General features: G+C 40.5%; 1 long non-coding RNA gene across 8 annotated transcripts in view; it reads right to left on the reverse strand.

Moving 5' to 3' along the window:
- The window catches only part of LOC115934336 (uncharacterized), a 1,028,101-nt gene that overhangs the window by 155,493 nt on the left and 862,433 nt on the right, over positions 1 to 10,175 (reverse strand). For all 8 annotated transcript variants that reach the window (XR_008678952.2, XR_008678953.2, XR_010133507.1 and 5 more), the window contains one exon: positions 5,290 to 5,341. This is a non-coding gene — a long non-coding RNA (uncharacterized lncRNA). The remainder of the gene's footprint in view (positions 1 to 5,289; positions 5,342 to 10,175) is intronic.

The following is a 10,175-nucleotide window of genomic DNA, read 5'->3' on the forward strand; positions in this document are numbered from 1 at the left end:
ATATAAAATCCTCTCCTCTGGCTATTTTGAAATACACAACAGTGTTAACCATAGTTTCCCTAATGTGTACTAGAACACCAAAACTTATTTCTTCTCTCTACTTGTAAATTTGTACCCATTGACAAATCTTTCCCCCACCTCCCTCCCCTCTCCCCTCCCCACCCTCTGCTAACCACTATTCTACTATTTTCATGAGATCATGTGTTTTAGATTCCGTATATGAGTGAGATCATGTGGGTATTTGTCTTCCTGTGCCTGGCTTATTTCCTTTAACATAATGTCCTCCAGGTTCATCCACGTTGTTGCAAATAGTGATATTTCATTCTTTTTATGGCTGAATAGTATTCCCCTGTGTACGCATACCACATTTTCTTCATGGATTCATCTATGGGTGGGCACATAGGTTGATTTCATATCTTGGCTATTGTGAATAGTGCTGTGGTGAACATGGGGTGCAGATCTCTCTTTGACACAGCTTCATTTTCTTTGAGTATATAACAATAGTAACGTTGGTGGATCTTTTTTTCCCTTTTATACTATGCTATTTCACAGTGTCTGAAAATAATTACTTTTTACATATTGTCCAAGGCAGGAGTGTATGGGAGGACCCTCCTAACCTCTCAATGCAGGAAGGAGAAGACTCTGTTCTTCATTGAAACAGGTAGCTCAGTCCTCCCACTATTTTAAGATTTTAATGTAAAATAGCTTTAACTTTTAGAAAAGTTGCAAGAATAGTTCATAGAACTCCTGTATATCATTTAGCTAGAGTCTCTACTCACTTTTCACCAACTGTCCCAGGAACAGCCTTTGGAGGAAAGGTTCCAGTTCAGGATCATACATTGTACCTGGGTATTTGTCTCTCCAATCACTTTCCATCTAAGTCAGTCCCTTGATCTTTCTTTGATTTTTAAGTACTTTAGTATTTTTGAAGATTATTGCTGAAGAAGTTAAGGATGAAATACCCCCAATTGCCCCAACCTAGCATATGGATTATTTTGAGCTGAAAGCACTTGAGAAGCATCAGTATCAGAGAGACTTATCTGAACTTCCCTTTCTCACCTATAGCAAGCCATTAGAATTCCTGTGAGAATGCCGCCTTCCCTCACCAACACAAGAACACAACCTGTATTACCAGTGATTGAGAAGTGATGCTGCAATGGATTTTAATAAATAAATAAAAGTAGTAAATAAACCGTTATCTTCTACTTGGCTTTATACCCCTCTGTGTAGCTCCTAGTTACTTCCCTAGAATTCACAACAACTAGTCCAGACTCCAATGTTTTTATCATATTTTTCACAAGATTTATCACTCTTTGTTTAAAAAGAACAAAAGCTTCCTGCTTTGGCTATTACTTCAGGTCTTCCCTCTCTCATGAGGATCTCCATGTAAAATTAAGAAAACTTGTATGCTTTTTTCCTTGTTAATCTGGTTTGTGTCAGTTTGGTTCCTAGACCCAGCCAGAGATCCCACTGAAGAACTATAATGGCTGGCTGAGATCTTTAGGCACCCCTATATAATCCAGTCATTTTGTAAAACATCCCTCAATTTGGATTTGTTCAATATTTCTTTATGATTAGACCCAGGGAATGCATATCAAATTTGCTATGTGCTTTCCCTTGCAATCTCTGGGTGGCACCTGATATTTCTCCGTTCCACGACTGATGGTAATGACTATGTCCACTTTATAAAGATGATACATCAAGGTTTTTTTCCTTTTCTGTAAATTTTCTTTTTTGTTCCTTTGTATTTAATAAATGTTTTGGTGGGAGATATTTGAAACCATTTAAAACCCTCCTATTCAACCCTTTCACCCACTCATTTTAGCACACCTTAATGTTGCTGGAATTAATTGTATAGTGACTGCCAAACAGTGATGTTCAAATGTACCAAATCCTTATAGCTGTTAGCTGGCATTCCGCTGTGTGGAAGAATTTGCCATTATCATATGATTCATTAATTCATTCACTTAGATGCATGGACTTCCGGATTCTCATGTTACTGAATGAATTATAATTTGTTACTATCATTAGTTGTTTTGATGCTCAAATTCTCCCATATTTGGCTGCTGGAAACTCATTAATGCTGGCTTTTCTGCCTTTAAAAAAATCCCTACATTCTTTGCACACTTCCTAATTCTCTGGCACTCATGATGTTCCAAGTTCTCTTGTACTTGCACTTCCCCAGTCCTAGTATCTGCCATTTCTCCATGGAGCCCTGGTTCGTTTTAGTGGGGAGCAGTGTTTGATACAGAAAAAGAGATGCACAGGGCAAGGTTGTGTGGGAAAGAGCATGGGACTTCCAGATCCTCTCCAGGCATGCCTCCCTTCAGGAACTTCCACATTTTCACCTATCAGGAAACTCTCTGGTACATTATAATATTAGTAAGAAGGAATGCTGTGCAGCACAACATTATTTAATAAAAGCAAAAGATCATATGGAAAGAAATGCTCAAAGGATTGTCTCCCCACCAAAATGTAAACACCACATAGGTGAGGGCTTTGTACTTTTTATTCACTTCTGAATTCCTACCCAACCCCCCCCCCCACACACAGACACACAGAATAAATAACTTGCCACAAAACATAAATGCCATAAGATTTAGTTGAGAAAAATCTATTAAGGATTAGGGTACTCAAGAAAACTGTCAATTTTCATGTTTGCCCTAGGTCTATACATTTAGATTTTGAAACATAAGCAGCATTTGGGTAGGGAAACTCCAGACAGGCATTTCAGACAATAGAAACTATAGGAAGAAGGACATAGAGACATAAAATGAACCTTATGTTATTGTTGGGTGGTGGTGCAACTAGACTGGGTTGAGAAAGCAATTAGTGTGAGCTTGAGGTGTGTTTTTGTGTGTGTCTGTGTGTATATAGGGAAGGGATAGAGAGATTATGCTAAAAATAGATTGTAAGGGGTTGAAAGTCAGTTTGAAAAATTAGGCAATAGAAAAATTACATGTATATATGTTCAGGATAATTGTATTTCCTGTATTTTTATATTATAATTTATTTTAGGATAATTTAAAACTGAATATATTTGTGGCAAAAGAAGATGAATAGTGATGCACCAAATCAGGAGTTAGCAGATTATAACCCATGGGGCAATTTCATCAGCCACCTGTTTTTGTAAATAAAGTTTTATTAGAACATACCCACATCAGTTTATATTATCTATGGCTGCCTTCACACCACAATGGCAGAGTTGAATAGTCATGACAGAGAACATCTGGCCCACAAAGCCTAAAATATTTAACATCTGGATCTTTACAAAATATTTGCCAACTCTTGCTCTAGATAAAAACAGAAAACAGGGTGCTTGCTGGATGGGTTATATTTCTACAGAAATATATATGCCGTATTTTACAGAGAACAGGGCAAACAGTTCTTTCTGAATTTGGAGGAAGTAGGTGTACAGAGTGTGAATTAAAGTCTTGGAGTCAGAGTCACATCTTTAATCCTTGAGTCTCATGTCCCAGGACATGGAAGACAATGCCATCAATTTATGTGGAAAGAGTAGTGTGAGTAGACTTGCAGGGCTCAGAATATATTGTGATTTAGCAACCAATGCAAGAATGTCAAGAAGCCAGTGTGTCTCACCAGTTTAGTGCAATGATAGATGCTCTCTGCTGCAACAGATAACTCTTTAGGTAAATCATTCTGTGTCTTTCTCTCTGTCTCTCTCTTAAACACACACACACACACACACACACACACACACAGTAGCAGCAGGAGAAGCATTTCACAAAAGCCCAAACGAGACTGATAAGGAAAAAAACAGGTTAGACTTTTAACTGGTCTCCTTGTCCCAAAGGATATTCTTCTCCAAATCCTCTTCATGCTGTTATCAATTAGGATATATTTGTACTGCCCGAACCCTACTCAGTTGGAATAAATGAGAAGTTGGAAATCCAGAGCTGGTTCAGACTTCCTATTGATTGACTCAGAAGTCCAACTTCATCATTTAAAACATAAGTTCTTTCCATCTTTCTGTTCTGCTTCCCAAATTGTCAACATCTTAATCAACTGAACTTCAACTAATCTGAAGTTCAGTTGCTTCAGCCCATAATTTCTTCATAATTCAGGACATCTGTACTTTTAGTAAGTAGTATTGGAACGTTCAGTTTTATTTGGAAGATGAAAGATATTTTCATTGTCTGTTTTCTAACCCAACAGGATTGGAGTAGAAATATGAAGGAACAAATGGACAAATAAGTTTATGATCTTGCTCTCAAGTGGTGCTAAGTAGATGTGTTTGCTATAGATTATGAGACTGGCAATAAAAATATGAGAATAAAAATACAAAATATTATATTTGAAATATTTGATTTAATTAGCCATGTTTTCAAAACTAATCTGTGAGTTTTCACTATGTCATTCTTCAAAAAATTCCACAATGGATACATCAGGGTCTTTAGAACCAAATAGATTTAAGATTAAATTTGAGATCTCCCAGTTATTAGGTACATGGTTTTTGCAATTTACTTAAACTCACTAGGCCTTAGATTCCTAATCTATAAAATGGGATAAAATGTCTGTGAGGCAGTATTTCAGTGAGTAATAATTAAGGAAAAATATGGAAAGTGTCGGACACAGTGACCTACACAGAACAAATGCTCTATAAATAGCAGCTACTATATTTTTGTTGTTTTATGACATATTAGGTTTAATTTCTCCAATAGCATAGTTCCATTACTATAATCCAAAACGTTAATTCAAACAATAGACTTTTAACTGGTCTCCTTGTCCCAAAGGATATTCTTCTCCAAATCCTCTTCATGCTGTTATCAATTAGGATATATTTGTACTGCCCAAACCCTACTCAGTTGGAATAAATGAGAAGTTGGAAATCCAGAGCTGGTTCAGACTTCCTATTGATTGACTCAGAAGTCCAACTTCATCATTTAAAACATAAGTTCTTTCCATCTTTCTGTTCTGCTTCCCAAATTGTCAACATCTTAATCAACATAACTTTTCTTCAAGGTTCTAGTGCCAGTAACAACCTGGACCTGGTTTACATTTGGCAAGGAAAAGAGCAACAGTGCCTTTATACAATTTGCTGTTATAAATGACAGATCCAGTTTCTTGGGATTACTTCTACTGAGACCAAAAAGTTTTACCCTTGAGGTTGAGAGTACAGTTTCTTTTTAGACCTTTGAGCTGCATCTTATGTGTTAGCATGAGAAAAACATAATATAGACTAGCTAATATTCACAATAAAACATTTCATACATTACTTCAGGATCTCTCTTAGGTCTGTTTAGGGGAAGCGGCAAGCAGGTTTCCTACCTTAGTCCCATGCCTGAGTGTGGTGTACAATTTGGAGTGAATCCTCTTGTATCTGGAATGACACAAGCCCCAAAATAAATAGGTTTCTTTCACCCTTGAGCTTGAGCCACATGTCTTGGCTCTTGCCTTCTCTTTGCCAATGGTATGGACCACTTTTAGTCTATAGCACCTGTGGATAAACAGGTCCCTTATCTTGTGCAGCTTCCATTGCTGGAGCTTATAGTGTTCACTCTATGTCTTCTGCAGATTCTGTGCCATGTGGTTTACAACCCACCCAGTGGTGAACACATATATCTCCTGAAAGGGCTTTTAAGATTGTTGCTCTGCAACATCAAAAGGTCCTTCCAATTGATATCCTCAATTATCTCCAATTATGATACTGTGCTCTCATGGGTCAGTCTGAAGCCAGACCCAAAGAAGGATTGGCATTCCCTGTGAAAATTGGACTCCTCCTCATGCTTCACCTACAGGCTGTTTGCCTATCCTCCTCACTAAAGGCAGGCAGGGGTGCTATTGGTGTTGTAGCAATTCAATGATTATAGTCTAAAGTGTTCAAGAGAAGATGTGGCTGGCCAATGGGCTGTTCTACATTTATACTATACAATTCTAAATGGTAAATTTAGTATGACCAAAAAAAAAAAAGAATTATCATTCAAAGTTTCCTGGATACTATGGGCAGGATTTATATCTGTGGTCATCATTAATAAATCATAGTGCTAGTCTTGAGAAAATCATTAAAAGCCAGCATTCATCGGTGACACTTTAGATGATGCAGCCTCACGTGCATTAGTTTTATAGTGATACTATAACACATTATCACAAACTAGGTGGCTTATTTCAACAGAAATTTATTATCTTACACTTCTGGAGGCCAGAAGTTTGAAATTAAAGTGTTAGGTTGGTTCCTTCTGTAGACCTGAAGGGAGAGTGAGTTCAATTCCTCTCTCTAGCTTCTGGTGGTCACTGGCAATCCTTGGTGTCACTTGGATTGTAGACGCATTGCTACAATCTCTGCCTCTTTCTTCACATGTCACTCTTCTCTTCTGTGTCTGTGTCCAACTTTCCCTGCTCTTACAAGGACATGCGGCATTGCATTAGGGCTCACTCTAATCCAGTGTGATCACATCTTGATTGTATTTGCAAATACTATTTACAAATAAGGTCTCAAATAAGGCCCAATAAAGCCCATCTGGAGTAGCTGCTGCCATCACAGCACTGCAGCATGGTGGTGTGGCTGGGGCTGCACACTCTGTGGAGCCAGCAGGAGCCAGGGACAAGTGGGAGCCCTTCCAAGGTGGTGGGGCAGGAGCTCCTGGGTGCAGCTGCAGCTACCCAAGTCGTGGCTGTGGATCCTGCCTCCTGCTCCATGAAGCAGGCAGGTGTCCCACCCTCTCAGATGCAGCTGCAGCCACCCAATTCGTGGCTGAAGACTTGGGCTTTCCTGTGCTCTTGGCAGGGGGCAGGAGCAGGCAAGAGACGCGCCCTTGTGGGCACAGCTGCAGCCACCCAAATTGAGGCTGCACACTTGGGCCTACTGCTTCACAAAGCAGTCAAGAGCACCCAGCCCCACCCTCCCCACAACAGCAGCTGCAGCTGCCCAAACCGTGACTGTGGACACAGGCATCCCTGCACTCTAGGGAACCTGGGAAGGCCCCCCTTGCCCTTGCAGGTTCAGAAGTGCCTGCTCCAAGTGCCTGGCTTTTCCCTACTATTGGTGCTTACTCTGATCTCAGAGCAAAGTCGAGGCTGAGCCTGGGCACTGTCACAGCCCAGCTGGGTGTGCATGCTCTTGGGGGAGTGCTGATACATAATTCCTCTGCCAGTTCAGCCCCCTCTGGACTTTGGTTCCCAATGAGCATAGAAGGGAAGCTGATGGGGGGCTGAGGGCAGCTTGGTACTGGCCTGCAGGTGCCCCTTGGAACCTAGAGCCTGGGCACCAGGAATGGCAGCAGGAGGCAGACAGGCTCTTGGGTGGAAGGGAGTGGTCCCCTGTGAAGCCCCACCTTCAGGCCAGGGTGGGCTTAAAGGCTGAGGGCCGGGCTGTCAGACCCACTGACTGGAGTGGGAACTTGTGGTGCCTTTTCAAGGCCTGCCCATGGTTGTCCGTGGACCAATCAATATGCACTTCCTCCATGCTAAGGCCCACAAAATCCCTGGAATCAGCCAGAGCAGAGCGGACATTGGGATGACCAGCTACCCACCCTAGGGCCTCCTCTCTGCTGAGAGATGTAGACATTAGGCCGAATGGCTGCACAGAGAAGCTACCCACTCCAGGGCCTCCTCTCTGCTGAGAGCTGCAGACGTTGGTACAACCAGCTGCAGAGAGGAACTGTCTACTCCAGTGCCTCCTCTGAGCTATTCTGTCACTCAATAAAGCTCCTCTTCACCTTGCTCACCCTCCACTTGTCCACATACCACATTTTTCTTAGATGGAAGACAAGAACTTGGGACCTGCCCAATGGCAGGGATGAAAGAGCTATACCACAAACAGGGCTGAAACATGTCCCTTGCTCAACACCTTGTGGGTAAAGAGAAGGAGAGAAGAACTGAAGCCCTTTGGGAAGCCCAGACCTGAGAGCTCACCAAGCCAGGACTGTGACTCCCTCTTTGGGACCCTGAACTTCCTGGAGTCTCCAAGCTTCCAGGCAGCACTTCATTGCCTGGTGGCAGACAGGGAAGCTGCTTGTGGTCCACCTGGTCCAGCCACAGGCTCGCAGAGAACCAGCACACATGTCAGCACCTGGTGCTGCCCACTCTGCTGCAGCAGCTGGGATGACTCACTGTGTGAAATAGCCAGACCACACGCTCGCTCACTCACATACCCCTCACCACTCCATACCTGACCTGCCCTTGGCAGATGTAAGATCCAGGTTGGTAGCATGAGCTGAGCACAGACTGTCAGGCTAAGTGGGCAGAATTAACCCAGGGAGCCCAAGCCAAACTTGGGCAAAGATGCCACTGGCCACATAGGTTTCTGGCAAGAAAAGGGACACCCCAAGGATCCTGCAACATTATGGGTATGAGGAGTTAGTACTGGAATATATCTTTTTGGGGGAAGAGAACACAACTCTACCCACAACAATGAATAATGATGTATACAGCATTAAGTACACTGTATTAAGGATCTTCAGAGTCAAAAAGATCTGTATCATTGAATACTGGCAGGTTCTAAGGAAACTTGCCAGTGGTAACAACATTGCTACTTTTATTTCTTGGCCAGAGATATGAAATTAGCCAGTAATGCACAATTAATAATAGAGAAAAGATGATGCAAGGGCACTATGAAGACTCTTTATGTGTACTCATTGGGTGATAAATACATAAGAGCCTCTTTTCTACCCACTATTCTTAATCTTCATTGATAACTCACTATTTCACGTGGTCTAAATAATTTTGTAAAAATGGTTTTATGAATCAAATTGTTTATATAGACAGGGACTTCCAAAAGTAATTTTGCTGGAACCTCAGCCACCTAGAAGACTTAGTAGCAGCCCTAGTCACTCCCTTCATAAAATAATACCAAAGACTACATTGCCTGTGGTATATACCCAACACCTCTAAAGCTATATAACATGTATTTCTACACTTCTACTACACAAACTAATTCAGAGTATTATGTTGGGTTTAAATAGCTAGCCTCTAAAAATACTTTAACTCCAAGAGTTATTCCTAGGAAAGAACATGAAAATAAATTTTATTTATTTCACCATATTATTTGTGGATGTAACAGTATATTCATACATCTTTATTCATACTCACAGATTGTAACTAGATTACACTTTCCTCCAAATTTCAAATTTGACTGATGGTAACTCATTAGAGAGAGTATTTCACCAAGTCTTCTCAGCCACATGTTTATAAAGTATCTCTTTGGAAACAGCACATCTGCACATGATTATGCCACTTGTTTTAACCTAATTTTTATAATAGATTTGCCCTCTGAAATTGTCATTTTCTAGACCTTGTACTGTAAATCACAAGACAACTTATAGTTAGATACCTATGTACACAGTACAATACTGACACTGACATCCCAACAAGCTGTAAAGTCCATGTAGAATCTCTCACATGAATAATCCTGTAACAGATTATGGATCATTTTAAGGTGTCAGCTGTATGCTAAGGACTGACAACTACACTGTATCTTATACACAGTCAAATATCTTCATAAGGGATACAGCCCTGAAAGCTGTCACTGAATTCTCATGCCTCAGCAGTAAGCTTTTAACCGATTCACTGGAAGTCAAGTCAAATCAAGACTTCAAAGATAAGATGAAGAAAAACCAGATCAATAACATGCTCATTTCTTTTGGGAGAACCACTGACAGACTGTGGCTCCAATGCAGCATGAAGCTCCTAACTAAGAAAATCTGTTGTTAGCACAGTTCTATTCTACAGCTGTCCATGCAGGAGAGTAATGTTAGGGTTGGAGAGACAAGGAAAATATATAATCGGGGGAAGGGCAGTGAGGTTGAGATTGTTAGGGTTCTTCTCATTAAGTTAATCTTCTACCTAGGATACTGAAAAGTTTTATGAATATAATCAGCAACAACCAACAAGTAGCTTATTAATCTACTAGTTTGGAACACAACCATTTAGAATAGAGAGGGGAGATTTTACAAAATATCTACATGAAATTTGTTTTGATATAGACCTTATATTGTATTTCACTTGTGATCTCTGTTTGTAATACAACTAGAATATAATGTTTTCTTTCTTAAATCCAGTAGTATATTTAAAAGATTTATTTGGTAGCATTGAGAAGGGAATTTGGAGGAGTTCATCATGGACAAGTGGTTTTAACTCCAGTTTTAAAATGAGACACCCTCTTTGATTCAATCTTTTTATCACACACAGAACAGTGTATTATTTATTTTAAAATATCT

Source organism: Gorilla gorilla, chromosome 3 (genome assembly GCF_029281585.2).
Source record: "Gorilla gorilla gorilla isolate KB3781 chromosome 3, NHGRI_mGorGor1-v2.1_pri, whole genome shotgun sequence".
In the NCBI taxonomy this organism is placed as follows: Eukaryota; Metazoa; Chordata; class Mammalia; order Primates; family Hominidae; genus Gorilla; species Gorilla gorilla.